This window comes from Nelumbo nucifera, chromosome 4, assembly GCF_055504915.1.
Source record: "Nelumbo nucifera cultivar China Antique chromosome 4, China Antique-T2T, whole genome shotgun sequence".
NCBI classification, from domain to species: Eukaryota; Viridiplantae; Streptophyta; class Magnoliopsida; order Proteales; family Nelumbonaceae; genus Nelumbo; species Nelumbo nucifera.
In genome coordinates, this window is record NC_142652.1 from 51,505,032 (window position 1) to 51,532,372 (window position 27,341).

The 27,341-nt window shown below is 46.7% G+C and overlaps 49 non-coding genes and 9 pseudogenes across 49 annotated transcripts; all 58 read right to left on the minus strand.

Annotated features, from left to right (window-relative positions):
• Positions 1 to 199: 199 nt before the first annotated feature.
• LOC148795234 (5S ribosomal RNA) lies at positions 200 to 318 on the minus strand. The gene has a single exon (XR_016070291.1). It is a non-coding gene; the product is annotated as a 5S ribosomal RNA (ribosomal RNA).
• A 354-nt stretch (positions 319 to 672) lies between these two features.
• LOC148795235 (5S ribosomal RNA) lies at positions 673 to 791 on the minus strand. Its single transcript, XR_016072384.1, has one exon. It is a non-coding gene; the product is annotated as a 5S ribosomal RNA (ribosomal RNA).
• Positions 792 to 1,145: 354 nt separating this feature from the next.
• On the minus strand, positions 1,146 to 1,264 carry LOC148795236 (5S ribosomal RNA). The gene has a single exon (XR_016071471.1). It is a non-coding gene; the product is annotated as a 5S ribosomal RNA (ribosomal RNA).
• A 356-nt stretch (positions 1,265 to 1,620) lies between these two features.
• LOC148795237 (5S ribosomal RNA) lies at positions 1,621 to 1,739 on the minus strand. The gene has a single exon (XR_016073238.1). It is a non-coding gene; the product is annotated as a 5S ribosomal RNA (ribosomal RNA).
• A 354-nt stretch (positions 1,740 to 2,093) lies between these two features.
• Positions 2,094 to 2,212, minus strand: LOC148795238 (5S ribosomal RNA). The gene has a single exon (XR_016073774.1). It is a non-coding gene; the product is annotated as a 5S ribosomal RNA (ribosomal RNA).
• Positions 2,213 to 2,566: 354 nt separating this feature from the next.
• Positions 2,567 to 2,685, minus strand: LOC148795239 (5S ribosomal RNA). The gene has a single exon (XR_016071869.1). It is a non-coding gene; the product is annotated as a 5S ribosomal RNA (ribosomal RNA).
• Positions 2,686 to 3,041: 356 nt separating this feature from the next.
• LOC148795240 (5S ribosomal RNA) lies at positions 3,042 to 3,160 on the minus strand. Its single transcript, XR_016070273.1, has one exon. It is a non-coding gene; the product is annotated as a 5S ribosomal RNA (ribosomal RNA).
• Positions 3,161 to 3,515: 355 nt separating this feature from the next.
• LOC148795241 (5S ribosomal RNA) lies at positions 3,516 to 3,634 on the minus strand. Its single transcript, XR_016069804.1, has one exon. It is a non-coding gene; the product is annotated as a 5S ribosomal RNA (ribosomal RNA).
• Positions 3,635 to 3,988: 354 nt separating this feature from the next.
• Positions 3,989 to 4,107, minus strand: LOC148795242 (5S ribosomal RNA). Its single transcript, XR_016072002.1, has one exon. It is a non-coding gene; the product is annotated as a 5S ribosomal RNA (ribosomal RNA).
• Positions 4,108 to 4,462: 355 nt separating this feature from the next.
• LOC148795243 (5S ribosomal RNA) lies at positions 4,463 to 4,581 on the minus strand (annotated as a pseudogene).
• A 354-nt stretch (positions 4,582 to 4,935) lies between these two features.
• On the minus strand, positions 4,936 to 5,054 carry LOC148795244 (5S ribosomal RNA). Its single transcript, XR_016071472.1, has one exon. It is a non-coding gene; the product is annotated as a 5S ribosomal RNA (ribosomal RNA).
• Positions 5,055 to 5,410: 356 nt separating this feature from the next.
• Positions 5,411 to 5,529, minus strand: LOC148795245 (5S ribosomal RNA). The gene has a single exon (XR_016073239.1). It is a non-coding gene; the product is annotated as a 5S ribosomal RNA (ribosomal RNA).
• A 355-nt stretch (positions 5,530 to 5,884) lies between these two features.
• Positions 5,885 to 6,003, minus strand: LOC148795246 (5S ribosomal RNA). Its single transcript, XR_016069805.1, has one exon. It is a non-coding gene; the product is annotated as a 5S ribosomal RNA (ribosomal RNA).
• Positions 6,004 to 6,357: 354 nt separating this feature from the next.
• Positions 6,358 to 6,476, minus strand: LOC148795247 (5S ribosomal RNA). Its single transcript, XR_016075107.1, has one exon. It is a non-coding gene; the product is annotated as a 5S ribosomal RNA (ribosomal RNA).
• Positions 6,477 to 6,831: 355 nt separating this feature from the next.
• LOC148795248 (5S ribosomal RNA) lies at positions 6,832 to 6,950 on the minus strand. The gene has a single exon (XR_016073393.1). It is a non-coding gene; the product is annotated as a 5S ribosomal RNA (ribosomal RNA).
• Positions 6,951 to 7,303: 353 nt separating this feature from the next.
• Positions 7,304 to 7,422, minus strand: LOC148795249 (5S ribosomal RNA). Its single transcript, XR_016074632.1, has one exon. It is a non-coding gene; the product is annotated as a 5S ribosomal RNA (ribosomal RNA).
• A 355-nt stretch (positions 7,423 to 7,777) lies between these two features.
• On the minus strand, positions 7,778 to 7,896 carry LOC148795250 (5S ribosomal RNA). The gene has a single exon (XR_016073775.1). It is a non-coding gene; the product is annotated as a 5S ribosomal RNA (ribosomal RNA).
• Positions 7,897 to 8,250: 354 nt separating this feature from the next.
• Positions 8,251 to 8,369, minus strand: LOC148795251 (5S ribosomal RNA). Its single transcript, XR_016072013.1, has one exon. It is a non-coding gene; the product is annotated as a 5S ribosomal RNA (ribosomal RNA).
• A 279-nt stretch (positions 8,370 to 8,648) lies between these two features.
• Positions 8,649 to 8,767, minus strand: LOC148795252 (5S ribosomal RNA). Its single transcript, XR_016073776.1, has one exon. It is a non-coding gene; the product is annotated as a 5S ribosomal RNA (ribosomal RNA).
• Positions 8,768 to 9,121: 354 nt separating this feature from the next.
• On the minus strand, positions 9,122 to 9,240 carry LOC148795253 (5S ribosomal RNA). The gene has a single exon (XR_016072024.1). It is a non-coding gene; the product is annotated as a 5S ribosomal RNA (ribosomal RNA).
• Positions 9,241 to 9,596: 356 nt separating this feature from the next.
• LOC148795254 (5S ribosomal RNA) lies at positions 9,597 to 9,715 on the minus strand. The gene has a single exon (XR_016075701.1). It is a non-coding gene; the product is annotated as a 5S ribosomal RNA (ribosomal RNA).
• Positions 9,716 to 10,070: 355 nt separating this feature from the next.
• Positions 10,071 to 10,189, minus strand: LOC148795255 (5S ribosomal RNA; annotated as a pseudogene).
• Positions 10,190 to 10,544: 355 nt separating this feature from the next.
• Positions 10,545 to 10,663, minus strand: LOC148795256 (5S ribosomal RNA). The gene has a single exon (XR_016074553.1). It is a non-coding gene; the product is annotated as a 5S ribosomal RNA (ribosomal RNA).
• Positions 10,664 to 11,017: 354 nt separating this feature from the next.
• LOC148795257 (5S ribosomal RNA) lies at positions 11,018 to 11,136 on the minus strand. The gene has a single exon (XR_016073019.1). It is a non-coding gene; the product is annotated as a 5S ribosomal RNA (ribosomal RNA).
• A 356-nt stretch (positions 11,137 to 11,492) lies between these two features.
• On the minus strand, positions 11,493 to 11,611 carry LOC148795258 (5S ribosomal RNA). The gene has a single exon (XR_016073240.1). It is a non-coding gene; the product is annotated as a 5S ribosomal RNA (ribosomal RNA).
• A 354-nt stretch (positions 11,612 to 11,965) lies between these two features.
• On the minus strand, positions 11,966 to 12,084 carry LOC148795259 (5S ribosomal RNA). Its single transcript, XR_016072035.1, has one exon. It is a non-coding gene; the product is annotated as a 5S ribosomal RNA (ribosomal RNA).
• A 354-nt stretch (positions 12,085 to 12,438) lies between these two features.
• On the minus strand, positions 12,439 to 12,557 carry LOC148795260 (5S ribosomal RNA). Its single transcript, XR_016072047.1, has one exon. It is a non-coding gene; the product is annotated as a 5S ribosomal RNA (ribosomal RNA).
• A 279-nt stretch (positions 12,558 to 12,836) lies between these two features.
• LOC148795261 (5S ribosomal RNA) lies at positions 12,837 to 12,955 on the minus strand (annotated as a pseudogene).
• Positions 12,956 to 13,309: 354 nt separating this feature from the next.
• Positions 13,310 to 13,428, minus strand: LOC148795262 (5S ribosomal RNA). The gene has a single exon (XR_016071375.1). It is a non-coding gene; the product is annotated as a 5S ribosomal RNA (ribosomal RNA).
• A 356-nt stretch (positions 13,429 to 13,784) lies between these two features.
• LOC148795263 (5S ribosomal RNA) lies at positions 13,785 to 13,903 on the minus strand. Its single transcript, XR_016075702.1, has one exon. It is a non-coding gene; the product is annotated as a 5S ribosomal RNA (ribosomal RNA).
• A 355-nt stretch (positions 13,904 to 14,258) lies between these two features.
• LOC148795264 (5S ribosomal RNA) lies at positions 14,259 to 14,377 on the minus strand (annotated as a pseudogene).
• A 355-nt stretch (positions 14,378 to 14,732) lies between these two features.
• Positions 14,733 to 14,851, minus strand: LOC148795265 (5S ribosomal RNA). The gene has a single exon (XR_016074554.1). It is a non-coding gene; the product is annotated as a 5S ribosomal RNA (ribosomal RNA).
• Positions 14,852 to 15,205: 354 nt separating this feature from the next.
• On the minus strand, positions 15,206 to 15,324 carry LOC148795266 (5S ribosomal RNA). The gene has a single exon (XR_016073021.1). It is a non-coding gene; the product is annotated as a 5S ribosomal RNA (ribosomal RNA).
• A 356-nt stretch (positions 15,325 to 15,680) lies between these two features.
• Positions 15,681 to 15,799, minus strand: LOC148795267 (5S ribosomal RNA). Its single transcript, XR_016073241.1, has one exon. It is a non-coding gene; the product is annotated as a 5S ribosomal RNA (ribosomal RNA).
• Positions 15,800 to 16,153: 354 nt separating this feature from the next.
• LOC148795268 (5S ribosomal RNA) lies at positions 16,154 to 16,272 on the minus strand. Its single transcript, XR_016072058.1, has one exon. It is a non-coding gene; the product is annotated as a 5S ribosomal RNA (ribosomal RNA).
• Positions 16,273 to 16,626: 354 nt separating this feature from the next.
• On the minus strand, positions 16,627 to 16,745 carry LOC148795269 (5S ribosomal RNA). Its single transcript, XR_016072069.1, has one exon. It is a non-coding gene; the product is annotated as a 5S ribosomal RNA (ribosomal RNA).
• Positions 16,746 to 17,024: 279 nt separating this feature from the next.
• On the minus strand, positions 17,025 to 17,143 carry LOC148795270 (5S ribosomal RNA; annotated as a pseudogene).
• Positions 17,144 to 17,497: 354 nt separating this feature from the next.
• LOC148795271 (5S ribosomal RNA) lies at positions 17,498 to 17,616 on the minus strand. Its single transcript, XR_016071376.1, has one exon. It is a non-coding gene; the product is annotated as a 5S ribosomal RNA (ribosomal RNA).
• Positions 17,617 to 17,972: 356 nt separating this feature from the next.
• On the minus strand, positions 17,973 to 18,091 carry LOC148795272 (5S ribosomal RNA). Its single transcript, XR_016069041.1, has one exon. It is a non-coding gene; the product is annotated as a 5S ribosomal RNA (ribosomal RNA).
• Positions 18,092 to 18,446: 355 nt separating this feature from the next.
• On the minus strand, positions 18,447 to 18,565 carry LOC148795273 (5S ribosomal RNA; annotated as a pseudogene).
• Positions 18,566 to 18,920: 355 nt separating this feature from the next.
• On the minus strand, positions 18,921 to 19,039 carry LOC148795274 (5S ribosomal RNA). Its single transcript, XR_016075003.1, has one exon. It is a non-coding gene; the product is annotated as a 5S ribosomal RNA (ribosomal RNA).
• A 354-nt stretch (positions 19,040 to 19,393) lies between these two features.
• LOC148795275 (5S ribosomal RNA) lies at positions 19,394 to 19,512 on the minus strand. The gene has a single exon (XR_016072080.1). It is a non-coding gene; the product is annotated as a 5S ribosomal RNA (ribosomal RNA).
• A 354-nt stretch (positions 19,513 to 19,866) lies between these two features.
• Positions 19,867 to 19,985, minus strand: LOC148795276 (5S ribosomal RNA). Its single transcript, XR_016072299.1, has one exon. It is a non-coding gene; the product is annotated as a 5S ribosomal RNA (ribosomal RNA).
• A 356-nt stretch (positions 19,986 to 20,341) lies between these two features.
• On the minus strand, positions 20,342 to 20,459 carry LOC148795277 (5S ribosomal RNA). The gene has a single exon (XR_016069512.1). It is a non-coding gene; the product is annotated as a 5S ribosomal RNA (ribosomal RNA).
• A 355-nt stretch (positions 20,460 to 20,814) lies between these two features.
• LOC148795278 (5S ribosomal RNA) lies at positions 20,815 to 20,933 on the minus strand (annotated as a pseudogene).
• Positions 20,934 to 21,286: 353 nt separating this feature from the next.
• On the minus strand, positions 21,287 to 21,405 carry LOC148795279 (5S ribosomal RNA). The gene has a single exon (XR_016069588.1). It is a non-coding gene; the product is annotated as a 5S ribosomal RNA (ribosomal RNA).
• A 355-nt stretch (positions 21,406 to 21,760) lies between these two features.
• Positions 21,761 to 21,879, minus strand: LOC148795280 (5S ribosomal RNA; annotated as a pseudogene).
• A 354-nt stretch (positions 21,880 to 22,233) lies between these two features.
• LOC148795281 (5S ribosomal RNA) lies at positions 22,234 to 22,352 on the minus strand. Its single transcript, XR_016072398.1, has one exon. It is a non-coding gene; the product is annotated as a 5S ribosomal RNA (ribosomal RNA).
• Positions 22,353 to 22,706: 354 nt separating this feature from the next.
• On the minus strand, positions 22,707 to 22,825 carry LOC148795282 (5S ribosomal RNA). Its single transcript, XR_016073458.1, has one exon. It is a non-coding gene; the product is annotated as a 5S ribosomal RNA (ribosomal RNA).
• Positions 22,826 to 23,179: 354 nt separating this feature from the next.
• Positions 23,180 to 23,298, minus strand: LOC148795283 (5S ribosomal RNA). The gene has a single exon (XR_016074611.1). It is a non-coding gene; the product is annotated as a 5S ribosomal RNA (ribosomal RNA).
• Positions 23,299 to 23,652: 354 nt separating this feature from the next.
• On the minus strand, positions 23,653 to 23,771 carry LOC148795284 (5S ribosomal RNA). Its single transcript, XR_016073777.1, has one exon. It is a non-coding gene; the product is annotated as a 5S ribosomal RNA (ribosomal RNA).
• A 355-nt stretch (positions 23,772 to 24,126) lies between these two features.
• LOC148795285 (5S ribosomal RNA) lies at positions 24,127 to 24,245 on the minus strand (annotated as a pseudogene).
• Positions 24,246 to 24,599: 354 nt separating this feature from the next.
• Positions 24,600 to 24,718, minus strand: LOC148795286 (5S ribosomal RNA). Its single transcript, XR_016073460.1, has one exon. It is a non-coding gene; the product is annotated as a 5S ribosomal RNA (ribosomal RNA).
• A 354-nt stretch (positions 24,719 to 25,072) lies between these two features.
• Positions 25,073 to 25,191, minus strand: LOC148795287 (5S ribosomal RNA). Its single transcript, XR_016072129.1, has one exon. It is a non-coding gene; the product is annotated as a 5S ribosomal RNA (ribosomal RNA).
• A 356-nt stretch (positions 25,192 to 25,547) lies between these two features.
• LOC148795288 (5S ribosomal RNA) lies at positions 25,548 to 25,666 on the minus strand. The gene has a single exon (XR_016069922.1). It is a non-coding gene; the product is annotated as a 5S ribosomal RNA (ribosomal RNA).
• A 353-nt stretch (positions 25,667 to 26,019) lies between these two features.
• LOC148795289 (5S ribosomal RNA) lies at positions 26,020 to 26,138 on the minus strand. Its single transcript, XR_016072091.1, has one exon. It is a non-coding gene; the product is annotated as a 5S ribosomal RNA (ribosomal RNA).
• Positions 26,139 to 26,492: 354 nt separating this feature from the next.
• Positions 26,493 to 26,611, minus strand: LOC148795290 (5S ribosomal RNA). The gene has a single exon (XR_016069441.1). It is a non-coding gene; the product is annotated as a 5S ribosomal RNA (ribosomal RNA).
• Positions 26,612 to 26,967: 356 nt separating this feature from the next.
• On the minus strand, positions 26,968 to 27,086 carry LOC148795291 (5S ribosomal RNA). Its single transcript, XR_016070325.1, has one exon. It is a non-coding gene; the product is annotated as a 5S ribosomal RNA (ribosomal RNA).
• Positions 27,087 to 27,341: the final 255 nt, after the last annotated feature.

Here is a 27,341-nt window from a genome sequence, read left to right on the forward strand (position 1 = left end):
CCCCGGATAGATGCAATACTATCGCGGGGCCCACAATGCACGACGAATGCCAAAAGCCCGGTTTTTGCACGGTTCTCATTCAGTAATGACGATTGTGCCGCAAATGGTCCGAGTATCCGGCGCGTTGTTTGCGTTTGTCTCGCCGAAACGACAAATGGAATTTGCAAATACGATATCGAAACAAAATATTAATAAAATTGGGGTGCAACAAGAGGACTTCCCAGGAGGTCACCCATCCTAGGACTACTCCCGCCCATGCACACTTAACTTCGGAGTTCTGATGGGATCCGGTGCATTAGTGCTGGTATGATCACACCCGTTTAATTCATGCTCGCTTAGATCTTTATGCACTATCTTGCTCCCCTCCATTAATTGTTTTAGATTTGAAAAAACTGTGTATGCAGCCTTCCTCCCTTGGTAACCGTGCACAAGCTCCTACGTGAGCAGAGTGTTTGCATTTCAGATCTGCCGCACCCCCGGATAGATGCAATACTATCGCGGGGCCCACAATGCATGACGAATGCCGAAAGCCCGGTTCTTGCATCGTTGCCATTCAGTAATGACGATCGTGCCGCAAATGGTCCGAGTATCCGACGCATTGTTTCCAGTTGTCTCCCAGAAACAACAAATGGAATTTGCAAATACAAATCAAAATAAAATATTAATAAAATTGGGGTGCAACACGAGGACTTCCCAGGAGGTCACCCATCCTAGTACTACTCTCGCCCAAGGACGCTTAACTTCGGAGTTCTGATGGGATCCGGTGCATTAGTGCTGGTATGATCGCACCCGTTTAATTCATGCTCGCTTAGATCTTTATGCACTATCTTGCTCCCCTCCATTAATTGTTTTAGACTTGAAAAAACTGTGTATGCAGCCTTCCTCCCTTGGTAACCGTGCACAAGCTCTTACGTGAGCAGAGTGTTTGCTTTTTAGATCTGCCGCACCCCCGGATAGATGCAATACTATCGCGGGGCCCACAATGCATGACGAATGCCGAAAGCCCGGTTCTTGCATCGTTGCCATTCAGTAATGACGATCGTGCCGCAAATGGTCCGAGTATCCGACGCATTGTTTCCAGTTGTCTCCCAGAAACAACAAATGGAATTTGCAAATACAAATCAAAATAAAATATTAATAAAATTGGGGTGCAACACGAGGACTTCCCAGGAGGTCACCCATCCTAATACTACTCTCGCCCAAGCACGCTTAACTTCGGAGTTCTGATGGGATCCGGTGCATTAGTGCTGGTATGATCGCACCCGTTTAATTCATGCTCGCTTAGATCTTTATGCACTATCTTGCTCCCCTCCATTAATTGTTTTAGACTTGAAAAAAACTGTGTATGCAGCCTTCCTCCCTTGGTAACCGTGCACAAGCTCCTACGTGAGCAGAGTGTTTGCTTTTCAGATCTGTCGCACCCCCGGATAGATGCAATACTATCGCGGGGCCCACAATGCACGACGAATGCCAAAAGCCCGGTTTTTGCACGGTTCTCATTCAGTAATGACGATTGTGCCGCAAATGGTCCGAGTATCCGGCGCGTTGTTTGCGTTTGTCTCGCCGAAACGACAAATGGAATTTGCAAATACGATATCGAAACAAAATATTAATAAAATTGGGGTGCAACACGAGGACTTCACAGGAGGTCACCCATCCTAGTACTACGCTCGCCCAAGCACACTTAACTTCGGAGTTCTGATGGGATCCGGTGCATTAGTGCTGGTATGATCGCACCCGTTTAATTCATGCTCGCTTAGATCTTTATGCACTATCTTGCTCCCCTCCATTAATTGTTTTAGATTTGAAAAAACTGTTTATGCAGCCTTCCTCCCTTGGTAACCGTGCACAAGCTCCTACGTGAGCAGAGTGTTTGCATTTCAGATCTGCCGCACCCCCGGATAGATGCAATACTATCGCGGGGCCCACAATGCATGACGAATGCCGAAAGCCCGGTTCTTGCATCGTTGCCATTCAGTAATGACGATCGTGCCGCAAATGGTCCGAGTATCCGACGCATTGTTTCCAGTTGTCTCCCAGAAACAACAAATGGAATTTGCAAATACAAATAAAAATGAAATATTAATAAAATTGGGGTGCAACACGAGGACTTCCCAGGAGGTCACCCATCCTAGGACTACTCCCGCCCATGCACACTTAACTTCGGAGTTCTGATGGGATCCGGTGCATTAGTGCTGGTATGATCGCACCCGTTTAATTCATGCTCGCTTAGATCTTTATGCACTATCTTGCTCCCCTCCATTAATTGTTTTAGACTTGAAAAAACTGTGTATGCAGCCTTCCTCCCTTGGTAACCGTGCACAAACTCCTACGTGAGCAGAGTGTTTGTATTTCAGATCTGCCGCACCCCCGGATAGATGCAATACTATCGCGGGGCCCACAATGCATGACGAATGCCGAAAGCCCGGTTCTTGCATCGTTGCCATTCAGTAATGACGATCGTGCCGCAAATGGTCCGAGTATCCGACGCATTGTTTCCAGTTGTCTCCCAGAAACAACAAATGGAATTTGCAAATACAAATCAAAATAAAATATTAATAAAATTGGGGTGCAACACGAGGACTTCCCAGGAGGTCACCCATCCTAGTACTACTCTCGCCCAAGCACGCTTAACTTCGGAGTTCTGATGGGATCCGATGCATTAGTGCTGGTATGATCGCACCCGTTTAATTCATGCTCGCTTAGATCTTTATGCACTATCTTGCTCCCCTCCATTAATTGTTTTAGACTTGAAAAAAACTGTGTATGCAGCCTTCCTCCCTTGGTAACCGTGCACAAGCTCTTACGTGAGCAGAGTGTTTGCTTTTTAGATCTGCCGCACCCCCGGATAGATGCAATACTATCGCGGGGCCCACAATGCACGACGAATGCCAAAAGCCCGGTTTTTTCACGGTTCCCATTCAGTAATGACAATCGTGCCGCAAATGGTCCGAGTATCCGGCGCGTTGTTTGCGTTTGTCTCGCCGAAACGACAAATGGAATTTGCAAATACGATATCGAAATAAAATATTAATAAAATTGGGGTGCAACACGAGGACTTCCCAGGAGGTCACCCATCCTAGGACTACTCCCGCCCATGCACACTTAACTTCGGAGTTCTGATGGGATCCGATGCATTAGTGCTGGTATGATCGCACACGTTTAATTCATGCTCGCTTAGATCTTTATGCACTATCTTGCTCCCCTCCATTAATTGTTTTAGATTTGAAAAAACTGTGTATGCAGCCTTCCTCCCTTGGTAACCGTGCACAAGCTCCTACGTGAGCAGAGTGTTTGCTTTTCAGATCTGCCGCACCCCCTGATAGATGCAATAATATCGCGGGGCCCACAATGCACGATGAATGCCAAAAGCACGGTTTTTGCACGGTTCCCATTCAGTAATGACAATCGTGCCGCAAATGGTCCGAGTATTCGGCACGTTGTTTGCGTTTGTCTCGCCGAAACGACAAATGGAATTTGCAAATACGATATCGAAATAAAATATTAATAAAATTGGGGTGCAACACGAGGACTTCCCAAGAGGTCACCCATCCTACTACTACTCTCGCCCAAGAACGCTTAACTTCGGAGTTCTGATGGGATCCTGTGCATTAGTGCTGGTATGATCGCACCCGTTTAATTCATGCTCGCTTAGATCTTTATGCACTATCTTGCTCCCCTCCATTAATTGTTTTAGATTTGAAAAAACTGTGTATGCAGCCTTCCTCTCTTGGTAACCGTGCACAAGCTCGTACGTGAGCAGAGTGTTTGCATTTCAGATCTGCCGCACCCCCGGATAGATGCAATACTATCGCGGGGCCCACAATGCATGACGAATGCCGAAAGCCCGGTTCTTGCATCGTTGCCATTCAGTAATGACGATCGTGCCGCAAATGGTCCGAGTATCCGACGCATTGTTTCCAGTTGTCTCCCAGAAACAACAAATGGAATTTGCAAATACAAATCAAAACAAAATATTAATAAAATTGGGGTGCAACACGAGGACTTCCCAGGAGGTCACCCATCCTAGTACTACTCTCGCCCAAGCACGCTTAACTTCGGAGTTCTGATGGGATCCGGTGCATTAGTGCTGGTATGATCGCACCCGTTTAATTCATGCTCGCTTAGATCTTTATGCACTATCTTGCTCCCCTCCATTAATTGTTTTAGACTTGAAAAAACTGTGTATGCAGCCTTCCTCCCTTGGTAACCGTGCACAAGCTCTTACGTGAGCAGAGTGTTTGCTTTTTAGATCTGCCGCACCCCCGGATAGATGCAATACTATCGCGGGGCCCACAATGCACGACGAATGCCAAAAGCCCGGTTTTTGCACGGTTCTCATTCAGTAATGACGATTGTGCCGCAAATGGTCCGAGTATCCGGCGCGTTGTTTGCGTTTGTCTCGCCGAAACGACAAATGGAATTTGCAAATACGATATCGAAACAAAATATTAATAAAATTGGGGTGCAACAAGAGGACTTCCCAGGAGGTCACCCATCCTAGGACTACTCCCGCCCATGCACAATTAACTTCGGAGTTCTGATGGGATCCGGTGCATTAGTGCTGGTATGATCACACCCGTTTAATTCATGCTCGCTTAGATCTTTATGCACTATCTTGCTCCCCTCCATTAATTGTTTTAGACTTGAAAAAACTGTGTATGCAGCCTTCCTCCCTTGGTAACCGTGCACAAGCTCTTACGTGAGCAGAGTGTTTGCTTTTTAGATCTGCCGCAACCCCGGATAGATGCAATACTATCGCGGGGCCCACAATGCATGACGAATGCCGAAAGCCCGGTTCTTGCATCGTTGCCATTCAGTAATGACGATCGTGCCGCAAATGGTCCGAGTATCCGACGCATTGTTTCCAGTTGTCTCCCAGAAACAACAAATGGAATTTGCAAATACAAATCAAAATAAAATATTAATAAAATTGGGGTGCAACACGAGGACTTCCCAGGAGGTCACCCATCCTAATACTACTCTCGCCCAAGCACGCTTAACTTCGGAGTTCTGATGGGATCCGGTGCATTAGTGCTGGTATGATCGCACCCGTTTAATTCATGCTCGCTTAGATCTTTATGCACTATCTTGCTCCCCTCCATTAATTGTTTTAGACTTGAAAAAAACTGTGTATGCAGCCTTCCTCCCTTGGTAACCGTGCACAAGCTCCTACGTGAGCAGAGTGTTTGCTTTTCAGATCTGTCGCACCCCCGGATAGATGCAATACTATCGCGGGGCCCACAATGCACGACGAATGCCAAAAGCCCGGTTTTTGCACGGTTCTCATTCAGTAATGACGATTGTGCCGCAAATGGTCCGAGTATCCGGCGCGTTGTTTGCGTTTGTCTCGCCGAAACGACAAATGGAATTTGCAAATACGATATCGAAACAAAATATTAATAAAATTGGGGTGCAACACGAGGACTTCACAGGAGGTCACCCATCCTAGTACTACGCTCGCCCAAGCACACTTAACTTCGGAGTTCTGATGGGATCCGGTGCATTAGTGCTGGTATGATCGCACCCGTTTAATTCATGCTCGCTTAGATCTTTATGCACTATCTTGCTCCCCTCCATTAATTGTTTTAGATTTGAAAAAACTGTTTATGCAGCCTTCCTCCCTTGGTAACCGTGCACAAGCTCCTACGTGAGCAGAGTGTTTGCATTTCAGATCTGCCGCACCCCCGGATAGATGCAATAATATCGCGGGGCCCACAATGCACGATGAATGCCAAAAGCACGGTTTTTGCACGGTTCCCATTCAGTAATGACAATCGTGCCGCAAATGGTCCGAGTATTCGGCACGTTGTTTGCGTTTGTCTCGCCGAAACGACAAATGGAATTTGCAAATACGATATCGAAATAAAATATTAATAAAATTGGGGTGCAACACGAGGACTTCCCAAGAGGTCACCCATCCTACTACTACTCTCGCCCAAGAACGCTTAACTTCGGAGTTCTGATGGGATCCTGTGCATTAGTGCTGGTATGATCGCACCCGTTTAATTCATGCTCGCTTAGATCTTTATGCACTATCTTGCTCCCCTCCATTAATTGTTTTAGATTTGAAAAAACTGTGTATGCAGCCTTCCTCTCTTGGTAACCGTGCACAAGCTCGTACGTGAGCAGAGTGTTTGCATTTCAGATCTGCCGCACCCCCGGATAGATGCAATACTATCGCGGGGCCCACAATGCATGACGAATGCCGAAAGCCCGGTTCTTGCATCGTTGGCATTCAGTAATGACGATCGTGCCGCAAATGGTCCGAGTATCCGACGCATTGTTTCCAGTTGTCTCCCAGAAACAACAAATGGAATTTGCAAATACAAATCAAAATAAAATATTAATAAAATTGGGGTGCAACACGAGGACTTCCCAGGAGGTCACCCATCCTAGTACTACTCTCGCCCAAGAACGCTTAACTTCGGAGTTCTGATGGGATCCGGTGCATTAGTGCTGGTATGATCACACCAGTTTAATTCATGCTCGCTTAGATCTTTATGCACTATCTTGCTCCCCTCCATTAATTGTTTTAGACTTGAAAAAACTGTGTATGCAGCCTTCCTCCCTTGGTAACCGTGCACAAGCTCTTACGTGAGCAGAGTGTTTGCTTTTTAGATCTGCCGCACCCCCGGATAGATGCAATACTATCGCGGGGCCCACAATGCACGACGAATGCCAAAAGCCCGGTTTTTGCACGGTTCCCATTCAGTAATGACGATCGTGCCGCAAATGGTCCGAGTATCCGGCGCGTTGTTTGAGTTTGTCTCGCCGAAACGACAAATGGAATTTGCAAATACGATATCGAAATAAAATATTAATAAAATTGGGGTGCAACACAAGGACTTCCCAGGAGGTCACCCATCCTAATACTACTCTCGCCCAAGCACACTTAACTTCGGAGTTCTGATGGGATCCGGTGCATTAGTGCTGGTATGATCGCACCCATTTAATTCATGCTCGCTTAGATCTTTATGACCTATCTTGCTCCCTTCCATTAATTGTTTTAGATTTGAAAAAAATGTGTATGCAGCCTTCTTCCCTTGGTAACCGTGCACAAGCTCCTACGTGAGCGGAGTGTTTGCTTTTCAGATCTGCCGCACCTCCGGATAGATGCAATACTATCGTGGGGCCCACAATGCATGACGAATGCCGAAAGCCCGGTTCTTGCATCGTGGCCATTCAGTAATGACGATCGTGCCGCAAATGGTCCGAGTATCCGACGCATTGTTTCCAGTATCTCCCAGAAACAACAAATGGAATTTCCAAATACAAATCAAAATAAAATATTAATAAAATTGGGGTGCAACACGAGGACTTCCCAGGAGGTCACCCATCCTATTACTACTCTCGCCCAAGCACGCTTAACTTCGGAGTTCTGATGGGATCCAGTGCATTAGTGCTGGTATGATCGCACCCGTTTAATTCATGCTCGCTTAGATCTTTATGCACTATCTTGCTCCCCTCCATTAATTGTTTTAGACTTGAAAAAACTGTGTATGCAGCCTTCCTCCCTTGGTAACCGTGCACAAGCTCCTACGTGAGCAGAGTGTTTGCTTTTCAGATCTGCCGCACACCCTGATAGATGCAATAATATCGCGGGGCCCACAATGCACGATGAATGCCAAAAGCCCGGTTTTTGGACGGTTCCCATTCAGTAATGACAATCGTGCCGCAAATGGTCCGAGTATCCGGCACGTTGTTTGCGTTTGTCTCGCCGAAACGACAAATGGAATTTGCAAATACGATATCGAAATAAAATATTAATAAAATTGGGGTGCAACACGAGGACTTCCCAGGAGGTCACCCATCCTAGGACTACTCCCGCCCATGCACACTTAACTTCGGAGTTCTGATGGGATCCGGTGCATTAGTGCTGGTATGATCGCACCCGTTTAATTCATGCTCGCTTAGATCTTTATGCACTATCTTGCTCCCCTCCATTAATTGTTTTAGATTTGAAAAAACTGTGTATGCAGCCTTCCTCCCTTGGTAACCGTGCACAAGCTCCTACGTGAGCAAAGTGTTTGTATTTCAGATCTGCCGCACCCCCGGATAGATGCAATACTATCGCGGGGCCCACAATGCATGACGAATGCCGAAAGCCCGGTTCTTGCATCGTTGCCATTCAGTAATGACGATCGTGCCGCAAATGGTCCGAGTATCCGACGCATTGTTTCCAGTTGTCTCCCAGAAACAACAAATGGAATTTGCAAATACAAATCAAAATAAAATATTAATAAAATTGGGGTGCAACACGAGGACTTCCCAGGAGGTCACCCATCCTAGTACTACTCTCGCCCAAGCACGCTTAACTTCGGAGTTCTGATGGGATCCGGTGCATTAGTGCTGGTATGATCGCACCCGTTTATTTCATGCTCGCTTTGATTTAACCGTGCACAAGCTCTTATGTGAGCAGAGTGTTTGCTTTTTAGATCTGCCGCACCCCCGGATAGATGCAAAACTATCGCGGGGCCCACAATGCACGACGAATGCCAAAAGCCCGGTTTTTTCACGGTTCCCATTCAGTAATGACAATCGTGCCGCAAATGGTCCGAGTATCCGGCGCGTTGTTTGCGTTTGTCTCGCCGAAACGATTAATGGAATTTGCAAATACGATATCGAAATAAAATATTAATAAAATTGGGGTGCAACACGAGGACTTCCCAGGAGGTCACCCATCCTAGGACTACTCCCGCCCATGCACACTTAACTTCGGAGTTCTGATGGGATCCGGTGCATTAGTGCTGGTATGATCGCACCCGTTTAATTCATGCTCGCTTAGATCTTTATGCACTATCTTGCTCCCCTCCATTAATTGTTTTAGACTTGAAAAAACTGTGTATGCAGCCTTCCTCCCTTGGTAACCGTGCACAAGCTCCTACGTGAGCAGAGTGTTTGCTTTTCAGATCTGCCGCACCCCCGGATAGATGCAATACTATCGCGGGGCCCACAATGCATGACGAATGCCGAAAGCCCGGTTCTTGCATCGTTGCCATTCAGTAATGACGATCGTGCAGCAAATGGTCCGAGTATCCGACGCATTGTTTCCAGTTGTCTCCCAGAAACAACAAATGGAATTTGCAAATACAAATCAAAATAAAATATTAATAAAATTGGGGTGCAACACGAGGACTTCCCAGGAGGTCACCCATCCTAGTACTACTCTCGCCCAAGCACGCTTAACTTCGGAGTTCTGATGGGATCCGGTGCATTAGTGCTGGTATGATCGCACCCGTTTAATTCATGCTCGCTTAGATCTTTATGCACTATCTTGCTCCCCTCCATTAATTGTTTTAGACTTGAAAAAAACTGTGTATGCAGCCTTCCTCCCTTGGTAACCGTGCACAAGCTCTTATGTGAGCAGAGTGTTTGCTTTTTAGATCTGCCGCACCCCCGGATAGATGCAAAACTATCGCGGGGCCCACAATGCACGACGAATGCCAAAAGCCCGGTTTTTTCACGGTTCCCATTCAGTAATGACAATCGTGCCGCAAATGGTCCGAGTATCCGGCGCGTTGTTTGCGTTTGTCTCGCCGAAACGACAAATGGAATTTGCAAATACGATATCGAAATAAAATATTAATAAAATTGGGGTGCAACACGAGGACTTCCCAGGAGGTCACCCATCCTAAGACTACTCCCGCCCATGCACACTTAACTTCGGAGTTCTGATGGGATCCGGTGCATTAGTGCTGGTATGATCGCACCCGTTTAATTCATGCTCGCTTAGATCTTTATGCACTATCTTGCTCCCCTCCATTAATTGTTTTAGACTTGAAAAAACTGTGTATGCAGCCTTCCTCCCTTGGTAACCGTGCACAAGCTCCTACGTGAGCAGAGTGTTTGCTTTTCAGATCTGCTGCACCCCCGGATAGATGCAATACTATCGCGGGGCCCACAATGCACGACGAATGCCAAAAGCCCGGTTTTTGCACGGTTCCCATTCAGTAATGACGATCGTGCCGCAAATGGTCCGAGTATCCGGCGCGTTGTTTGAGTTTGTCTCGCCGAAACGACAAATGGAATTTGCAAATACGATATCGAAATAAAATATTAATAAAATTGGGGTGAAACACAAGGACTTCCCAGGAGGTCACCCATCCTAATACTACTCTCGCCCAAGCACACTTAACTTCGGAGTTCTGGTGAGATCCGGTGCATTAGTGCTGGTATGATAGCACCCGTTTAATTCATGCTCGCTTAGATCTTTATGACCTATCTTGCACCCTTCCATTAATTGTTTTAGATTTGAAAAAAATGTGTATGCAGCCTCTTTCCCTTGGTAACCGTGCACAAGCTCCTACGTGAGCGGAGTGTTTGCTTTTCAGATCTGCCGCACCTCCGGATAGATGCAATACTATCGCGGGGCCCACAATGCATGACGAATGCCAAAAGCCCGGTTTTTGCACGGTTCTCATTCAGTAATGACGATTGTGACGCAAATGGTCCGAGTATACGGCGCGTTGTTTGCGTTTGTCTCGCCGAAACGACAAATGGAATTTGCAAATACGATATCAAAATAAAATATTAATAAAATTGGGGTGCAACACGAGGACTTCCCAAGAGGTCACCCATCCTAGGACTACTCCCGCCCATGCACACTTAACTTCGGAGTTCTGATGGGATCCGGTGCATTAGTGCTGGTATGATCGCACCCGTTTAATTCATGCTCGCTTAGATCTTTATGCACTATCTTGCTCCCCTCCATTAATTGTTTTAGACTTGAAAAAACTGTGTATGCAGCCTTCCTCCCTTGGTAACCGTGCACAAGCTCCTATGTGAGCAGAGTGTTTGCTTTTCAGATATGCCGCACCCCCGGATAGATGCAATACTATCGCGGGGCCCACAATGCACGACGAATGCCGAAAGCCCGGTTCTTGCATCGTTGCCATTCAGTAATGACGATCGTGCCGCAAATGGTCCGAGTATCCGACGCATTGTTTCCAGTTGTCTCCCAGAAACAACAAATGGAATTTGCAAATACAAATCAAAACAAAATATTAATAAAATTGGGGTGCAACACGAGGACTTCCCAGGAGGTCACCCATCCTAGTACTACTCTCGCCCAAGCACGCTTAACTTCGGAGTTCTGATGGGATTCGGTGCATTAGTGCTGGTATGATCGCACCCGTTTAATTCATGCTCGCTTAGATCTTTATGCACTATCTTGCTCCCCTCCATTAATTGTTTTAGACTTGAAAAAAACTGTGTATGCAGCCTTCCTCCCTTGGTAACCGTGCACAAGCTCTTACGTGCACAGAGTGTTTGCTTTTTAGATCTACCGCACCCTCGGATAGATGCAATACTATCGCGGGGCCCACAATGCACGACGAATGCCAAAAGCCCGGTTTTTGCACGGTTCTCATTCAGTAATGACGATTGTGCCGCAAATGGTCCGAGTATCCGGCGCGTTGTTTGCGTTTGTCTCGCCGAAACGACAAATGGAATTTGCAAATACGATATCGAAACAAAATATTAATAAAATTGGGGTGCAACACGAGGACTTCACAGGAGGTCACCCATCCTAGTACTACGCTCGCCCAAGCACACTTAACTTCGGAGTTCTGATGGGATCCGGTGCATTAGTGCTGGTATGATCGCACCCGTTTAATTCATGCTCGCTTAGATCTTTATGCACTATCTTGCTCCCCTCCATTAATTGTTTTAGACTTGAAAAAACTGTGTATGCAGCCTTCCTCCCTTGGTAACCGTGCACAAGCTCCTACGTGAGCAGAGTGTTTGTATTTCAGATCTGCCGCACCCCCGGATAGATGCAATACTATCGCGGGGCCCACAATGCATGACGAATGCCGAAAGCCCGGTTCTTGCATCGTTGCCATTCAGTAATGACGATCGTGCCGCAAATGGTCCGAGTATCCGACGCATTGTTTCCAGTTGTCTCCCAGAAACAACAAATGGAATTTGCTAATACAAATCAAAATAAAATATTAATAAAATTGGGGTGCAACACGAGGACTTCCCAGGAGGTCACCCATCCTAGTACTACTCTCGCCCAAGCACGCTTAACTTCGGAGTTCTGATGGGATCCGGTGCATTAGTGCTGGTATGATCGCACCCGTTTAATTCATGCTCGCTTAGATCTTTATGCACTATCTTGCTCCCCTCCATTAATTGTTTTAGATTTGAAAAAACTGTGTATGCAGCCTTCCTCCCTTGGTAACCGTGCACAAGCTCCTACGTGAGCAAAGTGTTTGTATTTCAGATCTGCCGCACCCCCGGATAGATGCAATACTATCGCGGGGCCCACAATGCATGACGAATGCCGAAAGCCCGGTTCTTGCATCGTTGCCATTCAGTAATGACGATCGTGCCGCAAATGGTCCGAGTATCCGACGCATTGTTTCCAGTTGTCTCCCAGAAACAACAAATGGAATTTGCAAATACAAATCAAAATAAAATATTAATAAAATTGGGGTGCAACACGAGGACTTCCCAGGAGGTCACCCATCCTAGTACTACTCTCGCCCAAGCACGCTTAACTTCGGAGTTCTGATGGGATCCGGTGCATTAGTGCTGGTATGATCGCACCCGTTTATTTCATGCTCGCTTAGATTTAACCGTGCACAAGCTCTTATGTGAGCAGAGTGTTTGCTTTTTAGATCTGCCGCACCCCCGGATAGATGCAAAACTATCGCGGGGCCCACAATGCACGACGAATGCCAAAAGCCCGGTTTTTTCACGGTTCCCATTCAGTAATGACAATCGTGCCGCAAATGGTCCGAGTATCCGGCGCGTTGTTTGCGTTTGTCTCGCCGAAACGACAAATGGAATTTGCAAATACGATATCGAAATAAAATATTAATAAAATTGGGGTGCAACACGAGGACTTCCCAGGAGGTCACCCATCCTAGGCCTACTCCCGCCCATGCACACTTAACTTCGGAGTTCTGATGGGAACCGGTGCATTAGTGCTGGTATGATCGCACCCGTTTAATTCATGCTCGCTTAGATCTTTATGCACTATCTTGCTCCCCTCCATTAATTGTTTTAGACTTGAAAAAACTGTGTATGCAGCCTTCCTCCCTTGGTAACCGTGCACAAGCTCCTACGTGAGCAGAGTGTTTGCTTTTCAGATCTTCCGCACCCCCGGATAGATGCAATACTATCGCGGGGCCCACAATGCATGACGAATGCCGAAAGCCCGGTTCTTGCATCGTTGCCATTCAGTAATGACGATCGTGCCGCAAATGGTCCGAGTATCCGACGCATTGTTTCCAGTTGTCTCCCAGAAACAACAAATGGAATTTGCAAATACAAATCAAAATAAAATATTAATAAAATTGGGGTGCAACACGAGGACTTCCCAGGAGGTCACCCATCCTAGTACTACTCTCGCCCAAGCACGCTTATCTTCGGAGTTCTGATGGGATCCGGTGCATTAGTGCTGGTATGATCGCACCCGTTTAATTCATGCTCGCTTAGATCTTTATGCACTATCTTGCTCCCCTCCATTAATTGTTTTAGACTTGAAAAAAACTGTGTATGCAGCCTTCCTCCCTTGGTAACCGTGCACAAGCTCTTATGTGAGCAGAGTGTTCGCTTTTTAGATCTGCCGCACCCCCGGATAGATGCAAAACTATCGCGGGGCCCACAATGCACGACGAATGCCAAAAGCCCGGTTTTTTCACGGTTCCCATTCAGTAATGACAATCGTGCCGCAAATGGTCCGAGTATCCGGCGCGTTGTTTGCGTTTGTCTCGCCGAAACGACAAATGGAATTTGCAAATACGATATCGAAATAAAATATTAATAAAATTGGGGTGCAACACGAGGACTTCCCAGGAGGTCACCCATCCTAAGACTACTCCCGCCCATGCACACTTAACTTCGGAGTTCTGATGGGATCCGGTGCATTAGTGCTGGTATGATCGCACCCGTTTAATTCATGCTCGCTTAGATCTTTATGCACTATCTTGCTCCCCTCCATTAATTGTTTTAGACTTGAAAAAACTGTGTATGCAGCCTTCCTCCCTTGGTAACCGTGCACAAGCTCCTACGTGAGCAGAGTGTTTGCTTTTCAGATCTGCTGCACCCCCGGATAGATGCAATACTATCGCGGGGCCCACAATGCACGACGAATGCCAAAAGCCCGGTTTTTGCACGGTTCCCATTCAGTAATGACGATCGTGCCGCAAATGGTCCGAGTATCCGGCGCGTTGTTTGAGTTTGTCTCGCCGAAACGACAAATGGAATTTGCAAATACGATATCGAAATAAAATATTAATAAAATTGGGGTGAAACACAAGGACTTCCCAGGAGGTCACCCATCCTAATACTACTCTCGCCCAAGCACACTTAACTTCGGAGTTCTGGTGAGATCCGGTGCATTAGTGCTGGTATGATAGCACCCGTTTAATTCATGCTCGCTTAGATCTTTATGACCTATCTTGCACCCTTCCATTAATTGTTTTAGATTTGAAAAAAATGTGTATGCAGCCTCTTTCCCTTGGTAACCGTGCACAAGCTCCTACGTGAGCGGAGTGTTTGCTTTTCAGATCTGCCGCACCTCCGGATAGATGCAATACTATCGCGGGGCCCACAATGCATGACGAATGCCAAAAGCCCGGTTTTTGCACGGTTCTCATTCAGTAATGACGATTGTGACGCAAATGGTCCGAGTATACGGCGCGTTGTTTGCGTTTGTCTCGCCGAAACGACAAATGGAATTTGCAAATACGATATCAAAATAAAATATTAATAAAATTGGGGTGCAACACGAGGACTTCCCAAGAGGTCACCCATCCTAGGACTACTCCCGCCCATGCACACTTAACTTCGGAGTTCTGATGGGATCCGGTGCATTAGTGCTGGTATGATCGCACCCGTTTAATTCATGCTCGCTTAGATCTTTATGCACTATCTTGCTCCCCTCCATTAATTGTTTTAGACTTGAAAAAACTGTGTATGCAGCCTTCCTCCCTTGGTAACCGTGCACAAGCTCCTATGTGAGCAGAGTGTTTGCTTTTCAGATATGCCGCACCCCCGGATAGATGCAATACTATCGCGGGGCCCACAATGCACGACGAATGCCGAAAGCCCGGTTCTTGCATCGTTGCCATTCAGTAATGACGATCGTGCCGCAAATGGTCCGAGTATCCGACGCATTGTTTCCAGTTGTCTCCCAGAAACAACAAATGGAATTTGCAAATACAAATCAAAACAAAATATTAATAAAATTGGGGTGCAACACGAGGACTTCCCAGGAGGTCACCCATCCTAGTACTACTCTCGCCCAAGCACGCTTAACTTCGGAGTTCTGATGGGATTCGGTGCATTAGTGCTGGTATGATCGCACCCGTTTAATTCATGCTCGCTTAGATCTTTATGCACTATCTTGCTCCCCTCCATTAATTGTTTTAGACTTGAAAAAAACTGTGTATGCAGCCTTCCTCCCTTGGTAACCGTGCACAAGCTCTTACGTGCACAGAGTGTTTGCTTTTTAGATCTACCGCACCCTCGGATAGATGCAATACTATCGCGGGGCCCACAATGCACGACGAATGCCAAAAGCCCGGTTTTTGCACGGTTCTCATTCAGTAATGACGATTGTGCCGCAAATGGTCCGAGTATCCGGCGCGTTGTTTGCGTTTGTCTCGCCGAAACGACAAATGGAATTTGCAAATACGATATCGAAACAAAATATTAATAAAATTGGGGTGCAACACGAGGACTTCACAGGAGGTCACCCATCCTAGTACTACGCTCGCCCAAGCACACTTAACTTCGGAGTTCTGATGGGATCCGGTGCATTAGTGCTGGTATGATCGCACCCGTTTAATTCATGCTCGCTTAGATCTTTATGCACTATCTTGCTCCCCTCCATTAATTGTTTTAGACTTGAAAAAACTGTGTATGCAGCCTTCCTCCCTTGGTAACCGTGCACAAGCTCCTACGTGAGCAGAGTGTTTGTATTTCAGATCTGCCGCACCCCCGGATAGATGCAATACTATCGCGGGGCCCACAATGCATGACGAATGCCGAAAGCCCGGTTCTTGCATCGTTGCCATTCAGTAATGACGATCGTGCCGCAAATGGTCCGAGTATCCGACGCATTGTTTCCAGTTGTCTCCCAGAAACAACAAATGGAATTTGCTAATACAAATCAAAATAAAATATTAATAAAATTGGGGTGCAACACGAGGACTTCCCAGGAGGTCACCCATCCTAGTACTACTCTCGCCCAAGCACGCTTAACTTCGGAGTTCTGATGGGATCCGGTGCATTAGTGCTGGTATGATCGCACCCGTTTAATTCATGCTCGCTTAGATCTTTATGCACTATCTTGCTCCCCTCCATTAATTGTTTTAGATTTGAAAAAACTGTGTATGCAGCCTTCCTCCCTTGGTAACCGTGCACAAGCTCCTACGTGAGCAAAGTGTTTGTATTTCAGATCTGCCGCACCCCCGGATAGATGCAATACTATCGCGGGGCCCACAATGCATGACGAATGCCGAAAGCCCGGTTCTTGCATCGTTGCCATTCAGTAATGACGATCGTGCCGCAAATGGTCCGAGTATCCGACGCATTGTTTCCAGTTGTCTCCCAGAAACAACAAATGGAATTTGCAAATACAAATCAAAATAAAATATTAATAAAATTGGGGTGCAACACGAGGACTTCCCAGGAGGTCACCCATCCTAGTACTACTCTCGCCCAAGCACGCTTAACTTCGGAGTTCTGATGGGATCCGGTGCATTAGTGCTGGTATGATCGCACCCGTTTATTTCATGCTCGCTTAGATTTAACCGTGCACAAGCTCTTATGTGAGCAGAGTGTTTGCTTTTTAGATCTGCCGCACCCCCGGATAGATGCAAAACTATCGCGGGGCCCACAATGCACGACGAATGCCAAAAGCCCGGTTTTTTCACGGTTCCCATTCAGTAATGACAATCGTGCCGCAAATGGTCCGAGTATCCGGCGCGTTGTTTGCGTTTGTCTCGCCGAAACGACAAATGGAATTTGCAAATACGATATCGAAATAAAATATTAATAAAATTGGGGTGCAACACGAGGACTTCCCAGGAGGTCACCCATCCTAGGCCTACTCCCGCCCATGCACACTTAACTTCGGAGTTCTGATGGGAACCGGTGCATTAGTGCTGGTATGATCGCACCCGTTTAATTCATGCTCGCTTAGATCTTTATGCACTATCTTGCTCCCCTCCATTAATTGTTTTAGACTTGAAAAAACTGTGTATGCAGCCTTCCTCCCTTGGTAACCGTGCACAAGCTCCTACGTGAGCAGAGTGTTTGCTTTTCAGATCTTCCGCACCCCCGGATAGATGCAATACTATCGCGGGGCCCACAATGCATGACGAATGCCGAAAGCCCGGTTCTTGCATCGTTGCCATTCAGTAATGACGATCGTGCCGCAAATGGTCCGAGTATCCGACGCATTGTTTCCAGTTGTCTCCCAGAAACAACAAATGGAATTTGCAAATACAAATCAAAATAAAATATTAATAAAATTGGGGTGCAACACGAGGACTTCCCAGGAGGTCACCCATCCTAGTACTACTCTCGCCCAAGCACGCTTATCTTCGGAGTTCTGATGGGATCCGGTGCATTAGTGCTGGTATGATCGCACCCGTTTAATTCATGCTCGCTTAGATCTTTATGCACTATCTTGCTCCCCTCCATTAATTGTTTTAGACTTGAAAAAAACTGTGTATGCAGCCTTCCTCCCTTGGTAACCGTGCACAAGCTCTTATGTGAGCAGAGTGTTTGCTTTTTAGATCTGCCGCACCCCCGGATAGATGCAAAACTATCGCGGGGCCCACAATGCACGACGAATGCCAAAAGCCCGGTTTTTTCACGGTTCCCATTCAGTAATGACAATCGTGCCGCAAATGGTCCGAGTATCCGGCGCGTCGTTTGCGTTTGTCTCGCCGAAACGACAAATGGAATTTGCAAATACGATATCGAAATAAAATATTAATAAAATTGGGGTGCAACACGAGGACTTCCCAGGAGGTCACCCATCCTAGGACTACTCCCGCCCATGCACACTTAACTTCGGAGTTCTGATGGGATCCGATGCATTAGTGCTGGTATGATCGCACCCGTTTAATTCATGCTCGCTTAGATCTTTATGCACTATCTTGCTCCCCTCCATTAATTGTTTTAGACTTGAAAAAACTGTGTATGCAGCCTTCCTCCCTTGGTAACCGTGCACAAGCTCCTACGTGAGCAGAGTGTTTGCTTTTCAGATCTGCCGCACCCCCGGATAGATGCAATACTATCGCGGGGCCCACAATGCACGACGAATGCCAAAAGCCCGGTTTTTGCACGGTTCCCATTCAGTAATGACGATCGTGCCGCAAATGGTCCGAGTATCCGGCGCGTTGTTTGAGTTTGTCTCGCCGAAACGACAAATGGAATTTGCAAATACGATATCGAAATAAAATATTAATAAAATTGGGGTGAAACACAAGGACTTCCCAGGAGGTCACCCATCCTAATACTACTCTCGCCCAAGCACACTTAACTTCGGAGTTCTGGTGAGATCCGGTGCATTAGTGCTGGTATGATAGCACCCGTTTAATTCATGCTCGCTTAGATCTTTATGACCTATCTTGCTCCCTTCCATTAATTGTTTTAGATTTGAAAAAAATGTGTATGTAGCCTCTTTCCCTTAGTAACCGTGCACAAGCTCCTACGTGAGCGGAGTGTTTGCTTTTCAGATCTGCCGCACCTCCGGATAGATGCAATACTATCGCGGGGCCCACAATGCATGACGAATGCCAAAAGCCCGGTTTTTGCACGGTTCTCATTCAGTAATGACGATTGTGCCGCAAATGGTCCGAGTATACGGCGCGTTGTTTGCGGTTGTCTCGCCGAAACGACAAATGGAATTTGCAAATACGATATCGAAATAAAATATTAATAAAATTGGGGTGCAACACGAGGACTTCCCAGGAGGTCACCCATCCTAGGACTACTCCCGCCCATGCACACTTAACTTCGGAGTTCTGATGGGATCCGGTGCATTAATGCTGGTATGATCGCACCCGTTTAATTCATGCTCGCTTAGATCTTTATGCACTATCTTGCTCCCCTCCATTAATTGTTTTAGATTTGAAAAAACTGTGTATGCAGCCTTCCTCCCTTGGTAACCGTGCACAAGCTCCTACGTGAGCAGAGTGTTTGCATTTCAGATCTGCCGCACCCCCGGATAGATGCAATACTATCGCGGGGCCCACAATGCATGACGAATGCCGAAAGCCCGGTTCTTGCATCGTTGCCATTCAGTAATGACGATCGTGCCGCAAATGGTCCGAGTATCCGACGCATTGTTTCCAGTTGTCTCCCAGAAACAACAAATGGAATTTGCAAATACAAATCAAAATAAAATATTAATAAAATTGGGGTGCAACACGAGGACTTCCCAGGAGGTCACCCATCCTAGTACTACTCTCGCCCAAGCACGCTTAACTTCGGAGTTCTGATGGGATCCGGTGCATTAGTGCTGGTATGATCGCACCCGTTTAATTCATGCTCGCTTAGATCTTTATGCACTATCTTGCTCCCCTCCATTAATTGTTTTAGATTTGAAAAAACTGTGTATGCAGCCTTCCTCCCTTGGTAACCGTGCACAAGCTCCTACGTGAGCAGATTGTTTGTATTTCAGATCTGCCGCACCCCCGGATAGATGCAATACTATCGCGGGGCCCACAATGCATGACAAATGCCGAAAGCCCGGTTCTTGCATCGTTGCCATTCAGTAATGACGATCGTGCCGCAAATGGTCCGAGTATCCGACGCATTGTTTCCAGTTGTCTCCCAGAAACAACAAATGGAATTTGCATATATAAATCAAAATAAAATATTAATAAAATAGGGGTGCAACACGAGGAATTCCCAAGAGGTCACCCATCCTAGTACTACTCTCGCCCAAGCACGCTTAACTTCGGAGTTCTGATGGGATCCGGTGCATTAGTGCTGGTATGATAGCACCCGTTTAATTCATGCTCGCTTAGATCTTTATGCACTATCTTGCTCCCCTCCATTAATTGTTTTAGACTTGAAAAAAACTGTGTATGCAGCCTTCCTCCCTTGGTAACCGTGCACAAGCTCTTACGTGAGCAGAGTGTTTGCTTTTTAGATCTGCCGCACCCCCGGATAGATGCAATACTATCGCGGGGCCCACAATGCACGACGAATGCCAAAAGCCCGGTTTTTTCACGGTTCCCATTCAGTAATGACAATCGTGCCGCAAATGGTCCGAGTATCCGGCGCGTTGTTTGCGTTTGTCTCGCCGAAACGACAAATGGAATTTGCAAATACGATATCGAAATAAAATATTAATAAAATTGGGGTGCAACACGAGACTTCCTAGGAGGTCACCCATCCTAGGACTACTCCCGCCCATGCACACTTAACTTCAGAGTTCTGATGGGATCCGGTGCATTAGTGCTGGTATGATCGCACCCGTTTAATTCATGCTCGCTTAGATCTTTATGCACTATCTTGCTCCCCTCCATTAATTGTTTTAGACTTGAAAAAACTGTGTATGCAGCCTTCCTCCCTTGGTAACCGTGCACAAGCTCCTACGTGAGCAGAGTGTTTGCTTTTCAGATCTGCCGCACCCCCGGATAGATGCAATACTATCGCGGGGCCCACAATGCACGACGAATGCCAAAAGCCCGGTTTTTGCACGGTTCCCATTCAGTAATGACGATCGTGCCGCAAATGGTCCGAGTATCCGGCGCGTTGTTTGAGTTTGTCTCGCCGAAACGACAAATGGAATTTGCAAATACGATATCGAAATAAAATATTAATAAAATTGGGGTGAAACACAAGGACTTCCCAGGAGGTCACCCATCCTAATACTACTTTCGCCCAAGCACACTTAACTTCGGAGTTCTGATGAGATCCGGTGCATTAGTGCTGGTATGATAGCACCCGTTTAATTCATGCTCGCTTAGATCTTTATGACCTATCTTGCTCCCTTCCATTAATTGTTTTAGATTTGAAAAAAATGTGTATGCAGCCTCTTTCCCTTGGTAACCGTGCACAAGCTCCTACGTGAGCGGAGTGTTTGTTTTTCAGATCTGCCGCACCTCCGGATAGATGCAATACTATCGCGGGGCCCACAATGCATGACGAATGCCGAAAGCCCGGTTCTAGCATCGTGGCCATTCAGTAATGACGATCGTGCCGCAAATGGTCCGAGTATCCGACGCATTGTTTCCAGTATCTCCCAGAAACAACAAATGGAATTTGCAAATACAAATCAAAATAAAATATTAATAAAATTGGGGTGCAACACGAGGACTTCCCAGGAGGTCACCCATCCTAGTACTACTCTCGCCCGAGCACGCTTAACTTCGGAGTTCTGATGGGATCCGGTGCATTAGTGCTGGTATGATCGCACCCGTTTAATTCATGCTCGCTTAGATCTTTATGCACTATCTTGCTCCCCTCCATTAATTGTTTTAGATTTGAAAAAACTGTGTATGCAGCCTTCCTCCCTTGGTAACCGTGCACAAGCTCCTACGGGAGCAAAGTGTTTGTATTTCAGATCTGCCGCACCCCCGGATAGATGCAATACTATCGCGGGGCCCACAATGCACGACGAATGCCAAAAGCCCGGTTTTTGCATCGTTGCCATTCAGTAATGACGATCGTGCCGCAAATGGTCCGAGTATCCGGCGCGTTGTTTGAGTTTGTCTCGCCGACACGACAAATGGAATTTGCAAATACGATATCGAAATAAAATATTAATAAAATTGGGGTGAAACACAAGGACTTCCCAGGAGGACACCCATCCTAATACTACTCTCGCCCAAGCACACTTAACTTCGGAGTTCTGATGAGATCCGGTGCATTAGTGCTGGTATGATAGCACCCGTTTAATTCATGCTTGCTTAGATCTTTATGCACTATCTTGCTCCCCTCCATTAATTGTTTTAGATTTGAAAAAACTGTGTATGCAGCCTTCCTCCCTTGGTAACCGTGCACAAGCTCCTACGTGAGCAGAGTGTTTGCTTTTCAGATCTGCCGCACCTCCGGATAGATGCAATACTATCGCGGGGCCCACAATGCACGACGAATGCCGAAAGCCCGGTTCTTGCATCGTTGCCATTCAGTAATGACGATCGTGCCGCAAACGGTCCGAGTATCCGACGCATTGTTTCCAGTTGTCTCCCAGAAACAACAAATGGAATTTGCAAATACAAATCAAAATAAAATATTAATAAAATTGGGGTGCAACACGAGGACTTCCCAGGAGGTCACCCTTCCTAGTACTACTCTCGCCCAAGCACGCTTAACTTCGGAGTTCTGATGAGATCCGGTGCATTAGTGCTGGTATGATCGCACCCGTTTAATTCATGCTCGCTTAGATCTTTGTGCACTATCTTGCTCCCCTCCATTAATTGTTTTAGATTTGAAAAAACTGTGTATGCAGCCTTCCTCCCTTGGTAACCGTGCACAAGCTCCTACGTGAGCAGCGTGTTTGTATTTCAGATCTGCCGCACCCCCGGATAGATGCAATACTATCGCGGGGCCCACAATGCATGACGAATGCCGAAAGCCCGGTTCTTGCATCGTTGCCATTCAGTAATGACGATCGTGCCGCAAATGGTCCGAGTATCCGACGCATTGTTTCCAGTTGTCTCCCAGAAACAACAAATGGAATTTGCAAATACAAATCAAAATAAAATATTAATAAAATTGGGGTGCAACACGAGGACTTCCCAGGAGGTCACCCATCCTAGTACTACTCTCGCCCAAGCACGCTTAACTTCGGAGTTCTGATGGGATCCGGTGCATTAGTGCTGGTATGATCGAACCCCTTTAATTCATGCTCGCTTAGATCTTTATGCACTATCTTGCTCCCCTCCATTAATTGTTTTAGACTTGAAAAAACTGTGTATGCAGCCTTCCTCCCTTGGTAACCGTGCACAAGCTCTTACGTGAGCAGAGTGTTTGCTTTTTAGATCTGCCGCACCCCCGGATAGATGCAATACTATCGCGGGGCCCACAATGCATGACGAATGCCGAAAGCCCGGTTCTTGCATCGTTGCCATTCAGTAATGACGATCGTGCCGCAAATGGTCCGAGTATCCGACGCATTGTTTCCAGTTGTCTCCCAGAAACAACATATGGAATTTGCAAATACAAATCAAAATAAAATATTAATAAAGTTGGGGTGCAACACGAGGACTTCCCAGGAGGTCACCCTTCCTAGTACTACTCTCGCCCAAGCACGCTTAACTTCGGAGTTCTGATGAGATCCGGTGCATTAGTGCTGGTATGATCGCACCAGTTTAATTCATGCTCGCTTAGATCTTTGTGCACTATCTTGCTCCCCTCCATTAATTGTTTTAGACTTGAAAAAACTGTGTATGCAGCCTTCCTCCCTTGGTAACCGTGCACAAGCTCCTACGTGAGCAGAGTGTTTGCTTTTCAGATCTGTCGCACCCCCGGATAGATGCAATACTATCGCGGGCCCACAATGCACGACGAATGCCAAAAGCCCGGTTTTTGCACGGTTCTCATTCAGTAATGACGATTGTGCCGCAAATGGTCCGAGTATCCGGCGCGTTGTTTGCGTTTGTCTCGCCGAAACGACAAATGGAATTTGCAAATACGATATCGAAATAAAATATTAATAAAATTGGGGTGCAACACGAGGACTTCCCAGGAGGTCACCCATCCTAGGACTACTCCCGCCCATGCACACTTAACTTCGGAGTTCTGATGGGATCCGGTGCATTAGTGCTGGTATGATCGCACCCGTTTAATTCATGCTCGCTTAGATCTTTATGCACTATCTTGCTCCCCTCCATTAATTGTTTTAGACTTGAAAAAACTGTGTATGCAGCCTTCCTCCCTTGGTAACCGTGCACAAGCTCCTATGTGAGCAGAGTGTTTGCTTTTCAGATCTGCCGCACCCCCGGATAGATGCAATACTATCGCGGGGCCCACAATGCACGACGAATGCCAAAAGCCCGGTTTTTGCACGGTTCCCATTCAGTAATGACGATCGTGCCGCAAATGGTCCGAGTATCCGGCGCGTTGTTTGAGTTTGTCTCGCCGACACGACAAATGGAATTTGCAAATACGATATCGAAATAAAATATTAATAAAATTGGGGTGAAACACAAGGACTTCCCAGGAGGTCACCCATCCTAATACTACTCTCGCCCAAGCACACTTAACTTCGGAGTTCTGATGAGATCCGGTGCATTAGTGCTGGTATGATAGCACCCGTTTAATTCATGCTCGCTTAGATCTTTATGCACTATCTTGCTCCCCTCCATTAATTGTTTTAGATTTGAAAAAACTGTGTATGCAGCCTTCCTCCCTTGGTAACCGTGCACAAGCTCCTACGTGAGCAGAGTGTTTGTATTTCAGATCTGCCGCACCCCCGGATAGATGCAATACTATCGCGGGGCCCACAATGCATGACGAATGCCGAAAGCCCGGTTCTTGCATCGTTGCCGTTCAGTAATGACGATCGTGCCGCAAATGGTCCGAGTATCCGACGCATTGTTTCCAGTTGTCTCCCAGAAACAACAAATGGAATTTGCAAATACAAATCAAAATAAAATATTAATAAAATTGGGGTGCAACACGAGGACTTCCCAGGAGGTCACCCATCCTAGTACTACTCTCGCCCAAGCACGCTTAACTTCGGAGTTCTGATGGGATCCGGTGCATTAGTGCTGGTATGATCGAACCCCTTTAATTCATGCTCGCTTAGATCTTTATGCACTATCTTGCTCCCCTCCATTAATTGTTTTAGACTTGAAAAAACTGTGTATGCAGCCTTCCTCCCTTGGTAACCGTGCACAAGCTCTTACGTGAGCAGAGTGTTTGCTTTTTAGATCTGCCGCACCCCCGGATAGATGCAATACTATCGCGGGGCCCACAATGCATGACGAATGCCGAAAGCCCGGTTCTTGCATCGTTGCCATTCAGTAATGACGATCGTGCCGCAAATGGTCCGAGTATCCGACGCATTGTTTCCAGTTGTCTCCCAGAAACAACAAATGGAATTTGCAAATACAAATCAAAATAAAATATTAATAAAATTGGGGTGCAACACGAGGACTTCCCAGGAGGTCACCCATCCTAATACTACTCTCGCCCAAGCACGCTTAACTTCGGAGTTCTGATGGGATCCGGTGCATTAGTGCTGGTATGATCACACCCGTTTAATTCATGCTCGCTTAGATCTTTATGCACTATCTTGCTCCCCTCCATTAATTGTTTTAGACTTGAAAAAAACTGTGTATGCAGCCTTCCTCCCTTGGTAACCGTGCACAAGCTCTTACGTGAGCAGAGTGTTTGCTTTTTAGATCTGCCGCACCCCCGGATAGATGCAATACTATCGCGGGGCCCACAATGCACGACGAATGCCAAAAGCCCGGTTTTTTCACGGTTCCCATTCAGTAATGACAATCGTGCCGCAAATGGTCCGAGTATCCGGCGCGTTGTTTGCGTTTGTCTCGCCGAAACGACAAATGGAATTTGCAAATACGATATCGAAATAAAATATTAATAAAATTGGGGTGCAACACGAGGACTTCCCAGGAGGTCACCCATCCTAGGACTACTCCCGCCCATGCACACTTTACTTCGGAGTTCTGATGGGATCCAGTGCATTAGTGCTGGTATGATCGCACCCGTTTAATTCATGCTCGCTTAGATCTTTATGCACTATCTTGCTCCCCTCCATTAATTGTTTTAGATTTGAAAAAACTGTGTATGCAGCCTTCCTCCCTTGGTAACCGTGCACAAGCTCCTACGTGAGCAGAGTGTTTGCATTTCAGATCTGCCGCACCCCCGGATAGATGCAATTCTATCGCGGGGCCCACAATGCATGACGAATGCCGAAAGCCCGGTTCTTGCATCGTTGCCATTCAGTAATGACGATCGTGCCGCAAATGGTCCGAGTATCCGACGCATTTTTCCAGTTGTCTCGCAGAAACAACAAATGGAATTTGCAAATACAAATCAAAATAAAATATTAATAAAATTGGGGTGCAACACGAGGACTTCCCAGGAGGTCACCCATCCTAGTACTACTCTCGCCCAAGCACGCTTAACTTCGGAGTTCTGATGGGATCCGGTGCATTAGTGCTGGTATGATCGCACCCGTTTAATTTATGCTCGCTTAGATCTTTATGCACTATCTTGCTCCCCTCCATTAATTGTTTTAGATTTGAAAAAACTGTGTATGCAGCCTTCCTCCCTTGGTAACCGTGCACAAGCTCCTACGTGAGCAGAGTGTTTGTATTTCAGATCTGCCGCACCCCCGGATAGATGCAATACTATCGCGGGGCCCACAATGCATGACGAATGCCGAAAGCCCGGTTCTTGCATCGTTGCCATTCAGTAATGACGATCGTGCCGCAAATGGTCCGAGTATCCGACGCATTGTTTCCAGTTGTCTCCCAGAAACAACAAATGGAATTTGCAAATACAAATCAAAATAAAATATTAATAAAATTGGGGTGCAACACGAGGAATTCCCAGGAGGTCACCCATCGTAGTACTACTCTCGCCCAAGCACGCTTAACTTCGGAGTTCTGATGGGATCCGGTGCATTAGTGCTGGTATGATCGCACCCGTTTAATTCATGCTCGCTTAGATCTTTATGCACTATCTTGCTCCCCTCCATTAATTGTTTTAGACTTGAAAAAAACTGTGTATGCAGCCTTCCTCCCTTGGTAACCGTGCACAAGCTCTTACGTGAGCAGAGTGTTTGCTTTTTAGATCTGCCGCACCCCCGGATAGATGCAATACTATCGCGGGGCCCACAATGCACGACGAATGCCAAAAGCCCGGTTTTTGCACGGTTCCCATTCAGTAATGACGATCGTGCCGCAAATGGTCCGAGTATCCGGCGCGTTGTTTGAGTTTGTCTCGCCGAAACGACAAATGGAATTTGCAAATACGATATCGAAATAAAATATTAATAAAATTGGGGTGCAACACGAGGACTTCCCAGGAGGTCACCCATCCTAGGACTACTCCCGCCCATGCAAACTTAACTTCGGAGTTCTGATGGGATCCGGTGCTTTAGTGCTGGTTTGATCGCACCCGTTTAATTCATGCTCGCTTAGATCTTTATGCACTATCTTGCTCCCCTCCATTAATTGTTTTAGACTTGAAAAAACTGTGTATGCAGCCTTCCTCCCTTGGTAACCGTGCACAAGCTCCTACGTGAGCAGAGTGTTTGCTTTTCAGATCTGCCGCACCCCCGGATAGATGCAATACTATCGCGGGGCCCACAATGCACGACGAATGCCAAAAGCCCGGTTTTTGCACGGTTCCCATTCAGTAATGACGATCGTGCC